The sequence below is a fragment of the Larimichthys crocea genome, chromosome III (assembly GCF_000972845.2).
Source record: "Larimichthys crocea isolate SSNF chromosome III, L_crocea_2.0, whole genome shotgun sequence".
Taxonomy (NCBI): domain Eukaryota; kingdom Metazoa; phylum Chordata; class Actinopteri; family Sciaenidae; genus Larimichthys; species Larimichthys crocea.
Window position 1 is genome coordinate 20,482,553 of NC_040013.1, and position 13,059 is coordinate 20,495,611.

A 13,059-nucleotide genomic window follows, 5' to 3' on the forward strand; every position below is an offset into this window, starting at 1 on the left:
TCAAAATTTCATACCATATCCAAATAAAACGGGTGAGTGCACAGTTTCTCTTGACAGTGTGACTGCTTGAATTTTAAGAGGTCAAAACTCCAGCAGCACTTGCAGTTCAGTGAACAAAGACGTTTCTGCTTGTGGCCTTGATGATGAAACATGTTGGTCTGACAATCAAATTGCTCTTTAATACTACTAGTGTTGCAGGAGTGTTGACCTTTTCAGACCCTTTACCTTCTTTACTCTGCTCCAACTTTTTTTTTTTTTTAATTTTCAAATATTTAGACATACATCAGGTACTTTTTGGGGGGAGTTTTTGTTTTTGGTCAGACATTGAATGCAATTATGTGACTGCAAGAGTCCCTCTTCTGTTCTTGCCTTTCATGCCTGCCACTTTAATGTCACAGTGATACATCCTGAAATCTTTGTTAGGTAAATAATCTGCTTTTTCCAGGAGAAAATCATGTTTCTCCACGGTAAATAATCTGCTTTTTCCAGGAGAAAATCATGTTTCTCCACCCCAATAACAGGGTTTCTCATATGCATCTAAATGCAATGCACCACCTAAACCTTTAAGCACATGTGAAAATAACCCCCAATGAAATTACCGTAAACTGTCCATCTCATTATGGAGTTCCTCCACCTGTCATGAGACTGCACACATTTGACATCTGTCCCGCTTAATGTCTCAATGCATGCGCTCTCCTGCAAATTGCTATCATTAGTGTCTAAATGGATCCGTTTCACACAAAGCAATGAAGACGGATGTTTTAACATAAAACCGACGGAACCCTGCTGCATTTTTACCCAACAACACCATGCTCATCAATAATAACAACCGGTGCAGAGCACAGCACCAAAAAGCTGTCGATCGATCTTCTAACCTTGGAAGAGTCATGATTTGATTTTAATGCTCCTCTCATTTCAGATTGAGCTCATCAAACTGCAAGACAACCATACCCAGTGCAAGAGCAATATTTACCTCCACGGTTGAAATGTCACGTCTCGTACTTTAAATTAAAGTGTGGGGCCATATGCCTTCAAAAATTGCCCTGGAATTCAAATGGATAGACACCATTATCGATGGTGTAAAACACTAGACAGATGCTGGACTTTATAGTAAAAGAGCAGGCACATGAGTCACCAAGGAAGGCTGATTAGTGCTTCTAAGTGTGGTTTTATGTTTATAACAAGGTTTCTGAGCAACAGTCATTGTTGCACACATGAAATGGTTAATTTCAGTCTTGTAGCGTGGATATGTTGGTCACTGGTGAAATAATTTAGCTGAAGTAAGTCATATTCAGATCAAGAGTTTCCAGATCAGTGTACAAATGAGGTCAGTAAATTTATAGTACATGGAAAGTGCCACATTTCAAAGTGTTCAGAGAGATTACTGAAACTAAAATAAAATAAAATAAAAACATTGAACTTGCTGCTGATCAAGGACTGGACCATTATTCACACACATTCACAATGTTGGTACTGTAGTTTATGTTGCATTTTTATACGCAATTAAGTAAAAAAGATAGGAAATATATCACTATTGTGTCACAGAACCTTCAGGCACAACATCACAATGGAGGACCTGTTCATGGAAAATGAAGGCTACGGTGCTCAAGGTAGATCACCGAGTTTGTTTGTGTAGAGGAAATCTAACATAACAGTGTTTAGTACAATTTCTTCTATGTATTAGTGTTACTATAGTTCTAAGTCTATAGTCTAAACATAGCATGTAGAAATATCATTATGTTACAGATGGTGCAAGGCAGATTTTTCACATGATTTATATCCCTGAATTAGACAATAAGACATTTTGCTTTGACAAGAACTTGACACATCCTTTTATCTGTCAAACAAAGCTGGTGAGGCAATGAACTGGCACGACAATTCACTGTAAACCTTTACGTTAAAGGAAAAGATCACTGGGGGGGTTCTAGGATGATTGGAAAATATCAGCTAAATCCCTTTCATGTGTGAATAATCCATTCATTCATATTATGATAATGTCTGTCCAGTCCTAAATAAAATCTGACAATGAAAACTATTGTCTGCCTTGAAGAATAACCTTGACATTCAAAAGAGACGACAGCTCCTTGAGCCGTATTCATTGTTCCAGACGAAATCTGTCAGATGCCATGATGGCAAAAACAAAGTCAAGTACTGTAATGTGTGTTAGCTAATGTGTACCAGCTGGGATGTAATGTTTTGTTGAAGCCCTGAGCACTTGAGAGGTTCAGCCCCAGTTCACAGCACCACTGAACATTGACAACTTCAGACACACACACACACACACAAAAAAAAAGCCTTATTAAGTGAAATGATGTTTGTGAGCTGCTGCTTAACGTCCCAGCTGAACGGACGTGACAAACACAGTGTTTATAACGTTTAAATGTTTGAAGGAGGCTGTAATAGTTGTGCCAAATTTATAGGTGATCATTGTGAGGTCATCCACTCTCAGGCATTGTTGCCATTTTCATTCAAAGAACGTTTACTAAATTAACTTTCATAGCTTGTTTTGTTTGACCACCGACTATTGTTTAGATATTTCTTCATTTAAAATATGAAATAAGATTTTAATTGACAGACAGCCAGGATGCTGAGATCTCAGCCATATCACAAAACATACTGTGCTGATATAGTTGCTCATTCAGATTCAAATCTTGATGCCCTGTTTTGCCTAATAATCCCTTCTCTAATTGCAATTTTCAGTCCTCTAAGCAGGGGTTTCCCCCTTTGCTTAGAATTTATCACACCAAAGCCTACAAATCCATTTGAGACCTCAAATGTTTTTCGACATTTAGGAAGAGTCGTTCTGGCATTGTGTCTTTTCTTTCTTTTCATTCACTTCAGGAGTTGACGCAACAGTGAAACTCTGGAGAGCAACGAGGTTTTGGGAGAAGGGGGCATAGACAAGAACCTGGATTGACATCTGAGGAGTATTCTATATGGTTGATACAGCCAAAGCCTGGCAACAGCAAGATCTCCAATCAGAGAGGCAAAGTACCTCAGGCATGTTCTTATACAGTAGCAATGCCACAAAGGCAGCCAGAGAATGCCAACTCCAATTTAAAACCGTGACAGCTGAAAAGGGATTGAGAGGAACTGCAGTTAGAAGGATATGAAAATAGGTGTGGAGAGACTAAGGCAGGCCTCAGATGAACAAGAAAAGACAAGTGTAAACTTGCTCAATACAATTATTTGTTGCAGTTTAAAATTGATTTTTTTAAATATCAAAAAGCAAAACCAAATACGTTCAGTTGCCAGTTTATTAGGTACACCGAGCTATTACAACAGGTTAATGCCACAGTCCTGCAATTAATGAATTCATGAAGACTAAGAAGCCATTGTGAAAGAGCTTGATTGTTAAATGAGTGACTAAAACTGCAGTGAGACTACTAGTTAAGCCAAACTGTACTTGAACTGCTAATTAAAATTATTGCTTGTGATAATTACATTACCTGCCTCCTTCTAAAATGAGCTACAATAGCGTTATGTCACAAAAACTACTTTTATTCACCTGAGCTGACCTACAACTTGCAAATTCGCGACGCCTTTCTTGTATGCACACACAGCCATATAAGCATGTAAATGTCTGTTTGTGAAATCGTCACAATTTTCTCATTTGCTCACATTACAGTGTACAGATCGCAAGTGAAGCAAATCCCCACCCTGCAGCTTACAGTTTAGATAATGATCTAAATTCAATGCGTCTTCAAAACAAATGTCTACAGAATCACAGGCTGGAAAGAATAAACATATTTCCCCCCAGCTGGAAACAATAAACATGTTTATTTGTTCACTGAGTGAATTTGATGTTTGCTGAATTATACTTACAACTTATTTGCTTGTACAAATGAATGCCAAGTTTTGATTACCCTAAAATGTGAAAGATATGCAAGATTTACCATTAATTACTCAATGTATCTGTCTGAACCCAGCCTGCCTATCTACACATTGATCTATCTGAATCTACATCTGCCCATCTACAATATCTGAACCTGAATCTACAAGAGTATAAAGATTAATCTCTAATAATGTGCCGGCTTCAGTACAGTTTTAGAAGAACAGAACAGTTTTACTGAGAAATAGAGAGTTCAGGATGATGACACTGACCCAGGAACTGAGGCAAACAACACTCAGTCGACAGGATTTGAGAACTGAAATTGAACTGGCTACATCTTTACAAATTCATGAGTGATTCCTCCCTATCTGAAGAAATGCACCGTTGTTTTAGTTTAAGGTTCATAGCAACCAAGGACTGTTGATTTGAACCTGGTGCCTTTCACAGAGTTTTAGTATTTGGCCATAATTTGTAGAGGGTGAACAATGAGAATGTTTTGGTAGCTGTCACACCTTCCGTCTTCTTTCAGTGTGAGGATCTCACAAAGAAGCCAGAAAGGAGTAATGAGGTCTGTCATAAAAGATTCACGATAGTCCCTCTGAACCCAGCCTAGCCACCGTTGCTGTGGAAACACACCTTCAGATCACTTAATCGGCTCCATCAACACAAAATTGAACACAAAGGTGCCAACCCTTAATACCTCTTTAGACTGGTGCAGACGTAAAATGTGCATAGCTTTTAGACAAGCACTCATGAGAACTCATATGGCCATTTAAATCACACATGCATGGTTAAATTTAGAGTTTGGATCCATCACTATAATTTTACCATTAGCTAATGAATTTATGAGGCATTTCGGCCTTTATTGAACTCTTTAAGAGCTAATTGGGAGAAAGGAAACATGGGTAGAAAGACTAAGGTATGACTTGCAACAAAGATCCCTGGATAAAACTGAACTTGTGACGTTGCAGTTATGTGCCATGGGCGGTTACCATTCAGCTGGCAGGGTGCTCATTCATCTGAAGCCCAAAAGACAGAAAAAGAAGCCCAGAATAAAAGTCAGTCTGGGAAATGATCTACAGTCTGGAGTGATAATCCAACACCTGAACAAATCGCTTCTGACCTTCCACTGTCAGTATTCAAGACCAGCTGGCCCTCCCAAGAAGATGGCACACGTGTGTCACATTAAAAACAAATCACGACTCCCATCTGCTGTGGTACTAAGGCTGCTACCTTCTCTCTGCATGTCGGAAGCTTCCCACAGGCTTACGCTATAGCCATGAGTGGAATATCTAATGTCCCTACGAGGAGACCCACCAGTAGACACATTAGCCTTGGACTAAAATGATAAGAACCCCTGCCCATGGCTGTAATACAATGTTTTGTATATTTGTGTATGCATATAAATGTGCAAAACGTACACTTACTGTGTTTGCAATAACTTAAGCATGGGTGCACCAGTGTCAGAAAGATTGGTTGAGGCACTTTTTCTTAAAATATAAAAACTATTCAGTTATTTAATCTGTATTGTTGTCAGAAAAGTTAAAGTATGTAGTGGCTATTCTATAACTGTCCTTATGACATATTTCTTCTGTGGACTGCTGCGCATATTGTGAAATGTAATGTTGTGAGGGGGATTTCTGAGAGTCACTAACAGGATTAAAACTAGGTGTGACATTTTATGAATACCGTAGCAGACTGAAGAGACTCCTGAGTGCAGGCATTCGGTTAGGCAGTAAGAACCTTCAGGGTGAGGGGTTTTATTACAGTTGCTATTTTTCCAACAGTGGATACAGCCTCAGCATGGATTTCTCCCACCACACCAACAAGTACTTTGAGACAGACTTGTAATATGAGGGTATGTAAATCAAACTTGAACTAGGTCCAGGTACGTCCCTCTGTTACCATTAAATGGAAATTCTTTCTCTCCAACCAATTCTATAAAATATTTATATTATTCAGAGTTTACTTTTTTTTCCACTCTCTTTGCATAAAAGCAGCCCAAAAAATTCCTCCTCTTTGAAATCAACCATCAAAACAGAAGATGTTCTGTTTAATACAAAAACAACATCATACTTTTAAGAAGGACTGCTTATCAATTTCCATGCAGTTCTCAGAGTAAATGCAAAATGAATTTCCCTGGCTTAAATGTAAACACTATGATTAGAGCCCATGCAGCCTGCTTGATTGATTTGGGTTTAGTCCATCGTTACACTGTGTTGTTGTATTAATCTCAAGCTTGGCAGCATATGTTTTTCCGAACATTTTTAGCCAGGCTGCAACTTATAGCTACACCATTTAATGGCCCAGATAAAATTACCTCATTATACGTATCATTTAAAAAAAAGAGAGAGAAACTCAACAAGTGTAAACAAGTTTTGAGAAATTCTAACTTTTTTTAACAAACGCCAAAGCACACTTCTTAAACAATACATCTTAATACAGCAGAGATTAATTACTTTGCATTCATACAGGATGCCCTTGGGGAAGCACTGAACATAAACTAAAGCCCTGCACCTGGGGGAAATTTATGTTGTGGATCTTTGATGATGTTTGCAATTGAATTTTTATTGCACAGCTGATGGATGTAATAAACCAAGATAATTAACAGAGAGGAAACTGATTACCTCACTGAAAGTTATTTTGTTCATCTGTGACTACAGTTACAACACAAGGACAAGCAGATATAAAGTCAACATACTGTAAAAACACAAATGTAGTGTTGTACTGTATATTAAGAATGATATTTTATCAGTGTAAAAGAAAAGGATACTATTACACACTACACACTTACACACTAACTGTATGCTCCATGGGGATTGTATTTTAGAAATTCCTTCCCGACCTCCCCAAACTTTTTTTCCTTTAAATTTTCTGAACATTTTCAAGCGACTGAAGCAGCTCTTTGATGCTATTTGGTGTTACTAGTAGAATGATCAAAGCTGAAGTCTGAGACACCGCTGGACTAGGGGACAGTATCTGGGAGACAACCTGGAACAACCTGGAATTTGCAACCCTTAAAAAGTTGACAAGTAAAATAATCTAAAAATTTTAATCTGTGATTGAAAGGACGAGATCCAAGCAAATATGAAAGTTAAGCAAAGGAGTGTTATTCAAATGCAAATGAATAATTCATGCCACCATTACCTAACAAAAACAAGATTTCAGGTGAGTGAAATACAACAAATGTTTTCGATAAAAGCATTTCAACGATTCACGAGACAGTAAGTTTCAAATAATAAATCACAGCTTCACAACTTTCCTTTCACAATGAACTTCACACAAGAAAAAACACATCTTCAGAGGGAGACGTAAGTGATTTTTATTTGGAAGCATATAAATAATTAAGCTGTCCCTTTAGTCAGTGTTGCATTCAGGGCAGGATATGCACAAACAGATCTCTCAACTCTTTTACTCAAACTTCTTGAAGCAGTTTTGTGCCGAGGGTCTTAAGTAAATAGAGTGAGTGACACTTTCTCTTTTGTTCTATATAAAAGCTGATTGTTCCATTTTGTTTAGCCAGAAATAAACTTGACTGCGTTCTACGACTGTTGATCAGAGGAGTCCTAATTTTCCAGTATAGCATAGAGCCCTGTCTCAAACGACCATTATAATCACTACAATGCAGTGTCCTTACATGGCAACTATGCCTCCCATGGCCTTTCAGTCTACTCAAGTGGCCTTGTTTCTCATAGCCTATACAGAAGCACTGCCTTCCACGTAAGAACTAGACACAATCGCAGATGACTAAAGCCACATGCTGCTATAATCTCTGCTCGAGGGTACACAATCACACCCTCATACTGCTGAACTGCCTCGGAGTCACTACTCACAGGAGGCTATCAAGGAAGGGGAGTAAAACAAAGGTGATGTGAGGATCCTAAATAAATATATAAAAATAAGGCCATTTTAAGATATGAGAGCTTAGTCAGAATGTGGCGGCAGGAAAAACTCTACGGAACATCATCCGCTGCATTTATTACCTTTTCACTATGATGTTTGGTGGTCTGTCTGCTTAATTACATTGACCTGCATCAGGGAAATGGAGCATGCGTGGACAAGAAGTACTCCAATTTCTTCAAAAGTACAAAGATGAAAATACCTTTTTTAAGGTTCTAGTTGTCATTTACATTTTTAAGAGACACAATATAGTACATGCATGGATTAATCATATTTTTGTTGATGCTCAAAGGTTTTTATTGTTTAACCTAGGGTTAGAGCTTAGCTGCAATGATGTCATTTTAATTGTACAAAAACCTTGTTAAAGCCACTGGAAACCCACATCCACTTTCAAACTTTAGATTAAAGAAATTTAGTGTGTTATGCACATAATTTTATCATACTGCATCTAAAAAACTAATTTTAATCTAGTCTAAAATATTGTCATTTAAGTTTTTGTGAACTTAAAGTGACACTTTCTCTTTTGTTCTATATAAAAGCTGATTGTTCCATTTTGTTTAGCCAGAAATAAACTTGACTGCGTTCTATGACTGTTGCACAGAGGAGTCCTAATTTTCCAGTACTATAGAGCCCTGTCACAAACGACCATTATAATCACTACAATGCAGTGTCCTTACATGGCAACTATGCCTCCCATGGCCTTTCAGTCTACTCAAGTGGTCTTGTTTCTCATAGCCTATACAGAAGCACTGCCTTCCACGTAAGAACTAGACACAATTGCAGACAACTAAAGCCACATGCTACCCTCTGCTCGAGGGTACACAATCACACCCTCATACTGCTGAACTGCCTCGGAGTCACTACTCACAGGAGGCTGTCAGGGAAGGAGAGTGAAACAAAGGTGATGTGAGGATCCTAAAAAAGAAAAAATAATAAAAAACTATTGTCATTTAAGTTTTTGTAAACTTTGCTACATTTAGTGTAATGAATAAACTCATCACTCTCAAGAAAGGAAATAATACACCATGCACCCTCTGAGTTCTTCGCTTTCACTGAACTAAGACTGGCTTAATTTTCATTGTCAACTCATCGTGAAACGCACTTCACTGAAATACGACAGAAAATAAAACTCATCTCGGTTAATCTTCCCACTGTTCCATCAATCACCAACTCTGGTTTGGTTAAAATAAATCCAATTGATTAATTTAATTCACGGATGCGAAAATATTCTGGTAAAGAATCTCATCTGGTGGCGGTAGCAGAGGAGGATGTGTGCACAGGTAGAACACACTACCATGGCAGCACAATGGTGCAGCATTTGAAACCCGAAGCACATTATTAATACAACCACGAGGCAATGAATCAGCTGAATGTGGGTTTGCAACCCTTGATACAGGGAGCATATGTCCATTATTCCACAGGGATCCCTCAACTGAAGAGCCAGTTTAGTTAGTTTCTCTATAAAATCAACTGTGGGTCTATAACACACACGTTTATTTCTCTTCCTTAACAATAAGCCTTTCCTTGTCCAGTTTGACAGACAAGTCCACAGGAGAACGTGTATTATTGTCTGCCGAGAAAAAAAGAGGCTCAGATGTGTTGAGTGAGAAGGAGCTTTAGAATAAATTGCTGCTTCTCTGTTACAACAACAGTGGAAAATAAGACAGGTGGTGCCCACCTGTGCAGATACCGTATGCATCTTACTGCCACTGCTGTGTGGAAGATAACAGGTGTGCCTGTCCTGATGCACGGTGTCAATGTGATGAGGATTTTAAAACTCCTTCTCCCCTTCATAACCACTCTTGAGGTACCTTTAAGCATGGCACTTACAATAGTGCTTGGTGGCTGGTGGCATGAGACTGTAGCAGCCTCCTGTTGTCCGGTAGTTGTGCGTGAATAAGAGGCAAAGGGCACCTGAAAAAGGCTCAAGCACAAACCCGCTGTAGGTATATAAAGGTAGAAAAATAGCCAGATGAAACATTTACTGTAGGCTTGTGACAGTCTTTCTTCCAAAATAAAAGTGCGAGTTCCCACTGCTTCTAATCTTCAGGGGAGTAAATAGGGATGTTTTGAAGTGAAACAAGTGGGAGTAAAGACAAAGGATGATACAAGAGCAGAGGCCATACAAATGACAAAAGGGTACATCAGGTATATGGCGTTAATGCTTTTCTCCTAAAATCCCCCCATCACTAAATAGAGCTCTTTTATAAATCACAGCCAGTCTGGTTTGTATTGATGCTGCTTCCCTACTCTTCTGAGAAATCGAGGACTTCTTTGTGCTGATGAGTTTTACAGGTCAGGGTAGGTAGACAGGATCCATGCGCCGAACTCCTTTCTGATCAGGCACAAGTAAGCAAGATAAGTGGGCAGGCAAAAAAAAACAAAAGACGAAGAGAAAGATGTAACAGTGGGAGGTTAGCTGGGCCAAAGATGAACGTGAAATTCATCCTAATTATTCCAGCACAGGGGGAGACATGGGGAGTCTTCTCAGAACACCATGGGAAAGAAGAGGTGTTATGGAGAGTGGGAGTGCGAAAGTTTAGGTTTTGACATAATGCTAATTCCAAACAGCTCTGACAGCCAGGGAGGCTGCAGAGAAAAGGAGTGGAGGAGGAAGCAGCAATGACACATCGCCTAACAATACTGAGAGATATGGCATTTGTTTTACGAACTGTTCTACCGTTTTCTTAATCAGAATTGTGTTTACAACAAGGAAAGCATGTGCACTTGCATACATGATACTTGTTTAGACCCATGAGTACTTTTATAGAGGCTTTATGGACAATAATTCCCAGAAAACAACCCTCTTGGGCAAATAAAGCAAAGTCTGAATAGGCTGTAGCTGTATAGACGATAAATTAGTCAAATGTGCTGTGAATACAGCAATTATGCATGCTTTCCGTATTCCCTCAAGACGATTGTGACTTGTATCAAAGATACAAAGAGTTTTTCTAGAGCAGTGTTTCACGCCTTGCTTGGAAGGAATCTAATTTGCCAGCATGCTCTGGTAGTGGCCTCAAGTAATGGTTTTGCTGCTTTATAGCTGGCAAGCTTTTCAATACACCTGAGGGGCACTTTAATTTAATCTGTCTCATCAAGATCAATAAATGTATCTGAACTGTGATTCTTTGGGACATACTGCCCGTTAATAGGCCGCAATGATTTTAGAGTGACCATTTTTCTACAACCTCATATACGCAGTTTGGTGCTCTGCAATACTGGAAATCAACTCTAATCAAGCTGGAGAGCCACAGCTATGCCAGAATGTGGAAGAAAAAAGCAATGCTCTTTCATACATTAACAGAAGCCTAAAAGGACAATACATTTTTAACTCATACAGGCCTTCCCGTGCAGTTTGTAGTGAAGTGCACACAGAGGGCTGCGAGAAAGGAAAGATATGGAAAGGTGGGAGGAGTGGGGTTCCCAGTGCTGAGGAGAAGGCGGAGTTGTGGAAGAGGATAGAAGGTGCATGATCAAAGCCTATATTTTGAAATCACTTACTTCTCCATTAGTTTGATTAATGGGGCCAGCCTCAGAGTCAGACAGAGGCAAGGGGCTTGAAAAATGATGCAATTACTGCTTTTTGAATAGAGGGCTGAAAAGGCCTGCTTGAAAAGAGGATCTGGAGGAGATTCTACAGGGCATCCTGGACAGCAGACTACCTCCTCTTCATCCATCTATCCCCCCTGCCACACACCCTGAAGCCCTACAGCACTGCTCTAACCCTTCCCCTCTGGAGCGTCTCTCATCAGACTTAGTGGCATGCTTCACTGGTCCTCTCTAAGCTGGGGGAGCGTACTATAAATTGTGATTAATATGCATCTGAAGCATCTTTCAGTGTTTGCGTCACGTTCTGTTTAACACTCAGATGATGCTCCTCTCCATTCCCTTAATACATTCTTTATTCATGTTTTCTGTTTTACTTACATTTATTTCAGTGCATTTATACTGCGGCCATATTACAAACGTTTTTTTAAGCAATATGAAAATAATATAAGGTAAACCTCTTAAAGCTTAAATAGCTTGAATAGAAGTGCCACTTGTAAAGATGTTTTAATAAAACATCATGACAGTTATCTCTAAAGGCTTTGGAATAAGGTCTAATTTAATTGGGCGGAAATAATTACACATAATACATACAACAAAAGAAGCAGCTATATCCTCTTTTCATTACGTATCTGTTTGTTTCCGTGTTATATAAGAACAGAAGACATAAAGAAGACAGTTATTATTAGGTAGGTGTTTGAGCCGGTGTGGATAAATGAAATGAAAAGGGACAAATCTGATCAGTGAAAGAGACTCTTCTCTGTGTGCATTTAATTATCTGAAGAAACTGACAGACTTTTGATCAGGAACACGAACCTAAATGAACTTCACAACACACCACTGAGACAATAATGCCCATGTTGCCTCATTCTAGCTGCTTTTATGCCACTGTGTGGGAGGGCAGTCTACAGAAGACTAAGTAACAAACGGATCAGATAGATTCAAGTTAGCTATTAGCTCGATCACTGCACCATCAAGACAAAGAGATCAAATAATAAAATGACTGAAAGAAGGACAAAGTAGGTGGCACATGGGGCAGAATTCATATTTATTACATTCTTTATAATCTTATTTAATAATAGTTAAAAAAAAGAGAGAAAATAAAGAAAAAAGATAGGGCAGGAGAGCATTCACTTTTATCCTGCAGCTCTTAAATACCATTCAGTTCAGCTTAGTTTTGGATAATAACTACTTTTCACCAAATGGCCACTGTAACGATTGCATTTTGTGCTCTGCGGGGGATGTTCGGATTCTTACTACAATGAGGCAGCAAATGTCTATTTTCCGGTCTGGGAGACCTCTGAACTTTAGTTTCTTTATCTGCTTGGGGTAAAATCACAGTCACAGTGAAAATGCCCATAGTTGAATGTAGCACCCCACAGACCTGTGATGTTATGTCAGTGTGTGTAGAGAAGTGAGAGCACTTGAGGAAAAGCTGTAGGGATGCCCATTTAGAGGAAAGTGAACAAGAGTTTAGGAGGACATGAAAAGCAAAGAAGAAGAGAGAAGAGGTGGATTCATGTCGTATCCAACATAGTCCAAATGTTAATTTGACGGAAGGCTTTTTGGCATGGTAATGTTGTAAATATTTCAACTCTAAACTGTGCTTAAATTAAATACAAAATCATGGCTGAGTGTTGGCACAATGTATCAAACAACATTCTTGGCAGAGTGTGAAATCCAAGTTCAGAAAAAGTCCCCTGTGCTCGTTTACACATTAGCATTTACAGTGATTCTATCCTGAGTGCTCTTTGGGTTTTTACATCAAAATCAGTTAAGGA

At 38.9% G+C, this 13,059-nt stretch overlaps 1 protein-coding gene across 5 annotated transcripts in view; it reads right to left on the minus strand.

Moving 5' to 3' along the window:
* Positions 1-13,059, minus strand: part of grid1a (glutamate receptor, ionotropic, delta 1a) — a 211,174-nt gene that overhangs the window by 41,612 nt on the left and 156,503 nt on the right. The gene's annotated exons all lie outside the window — the stretch shown is intronic.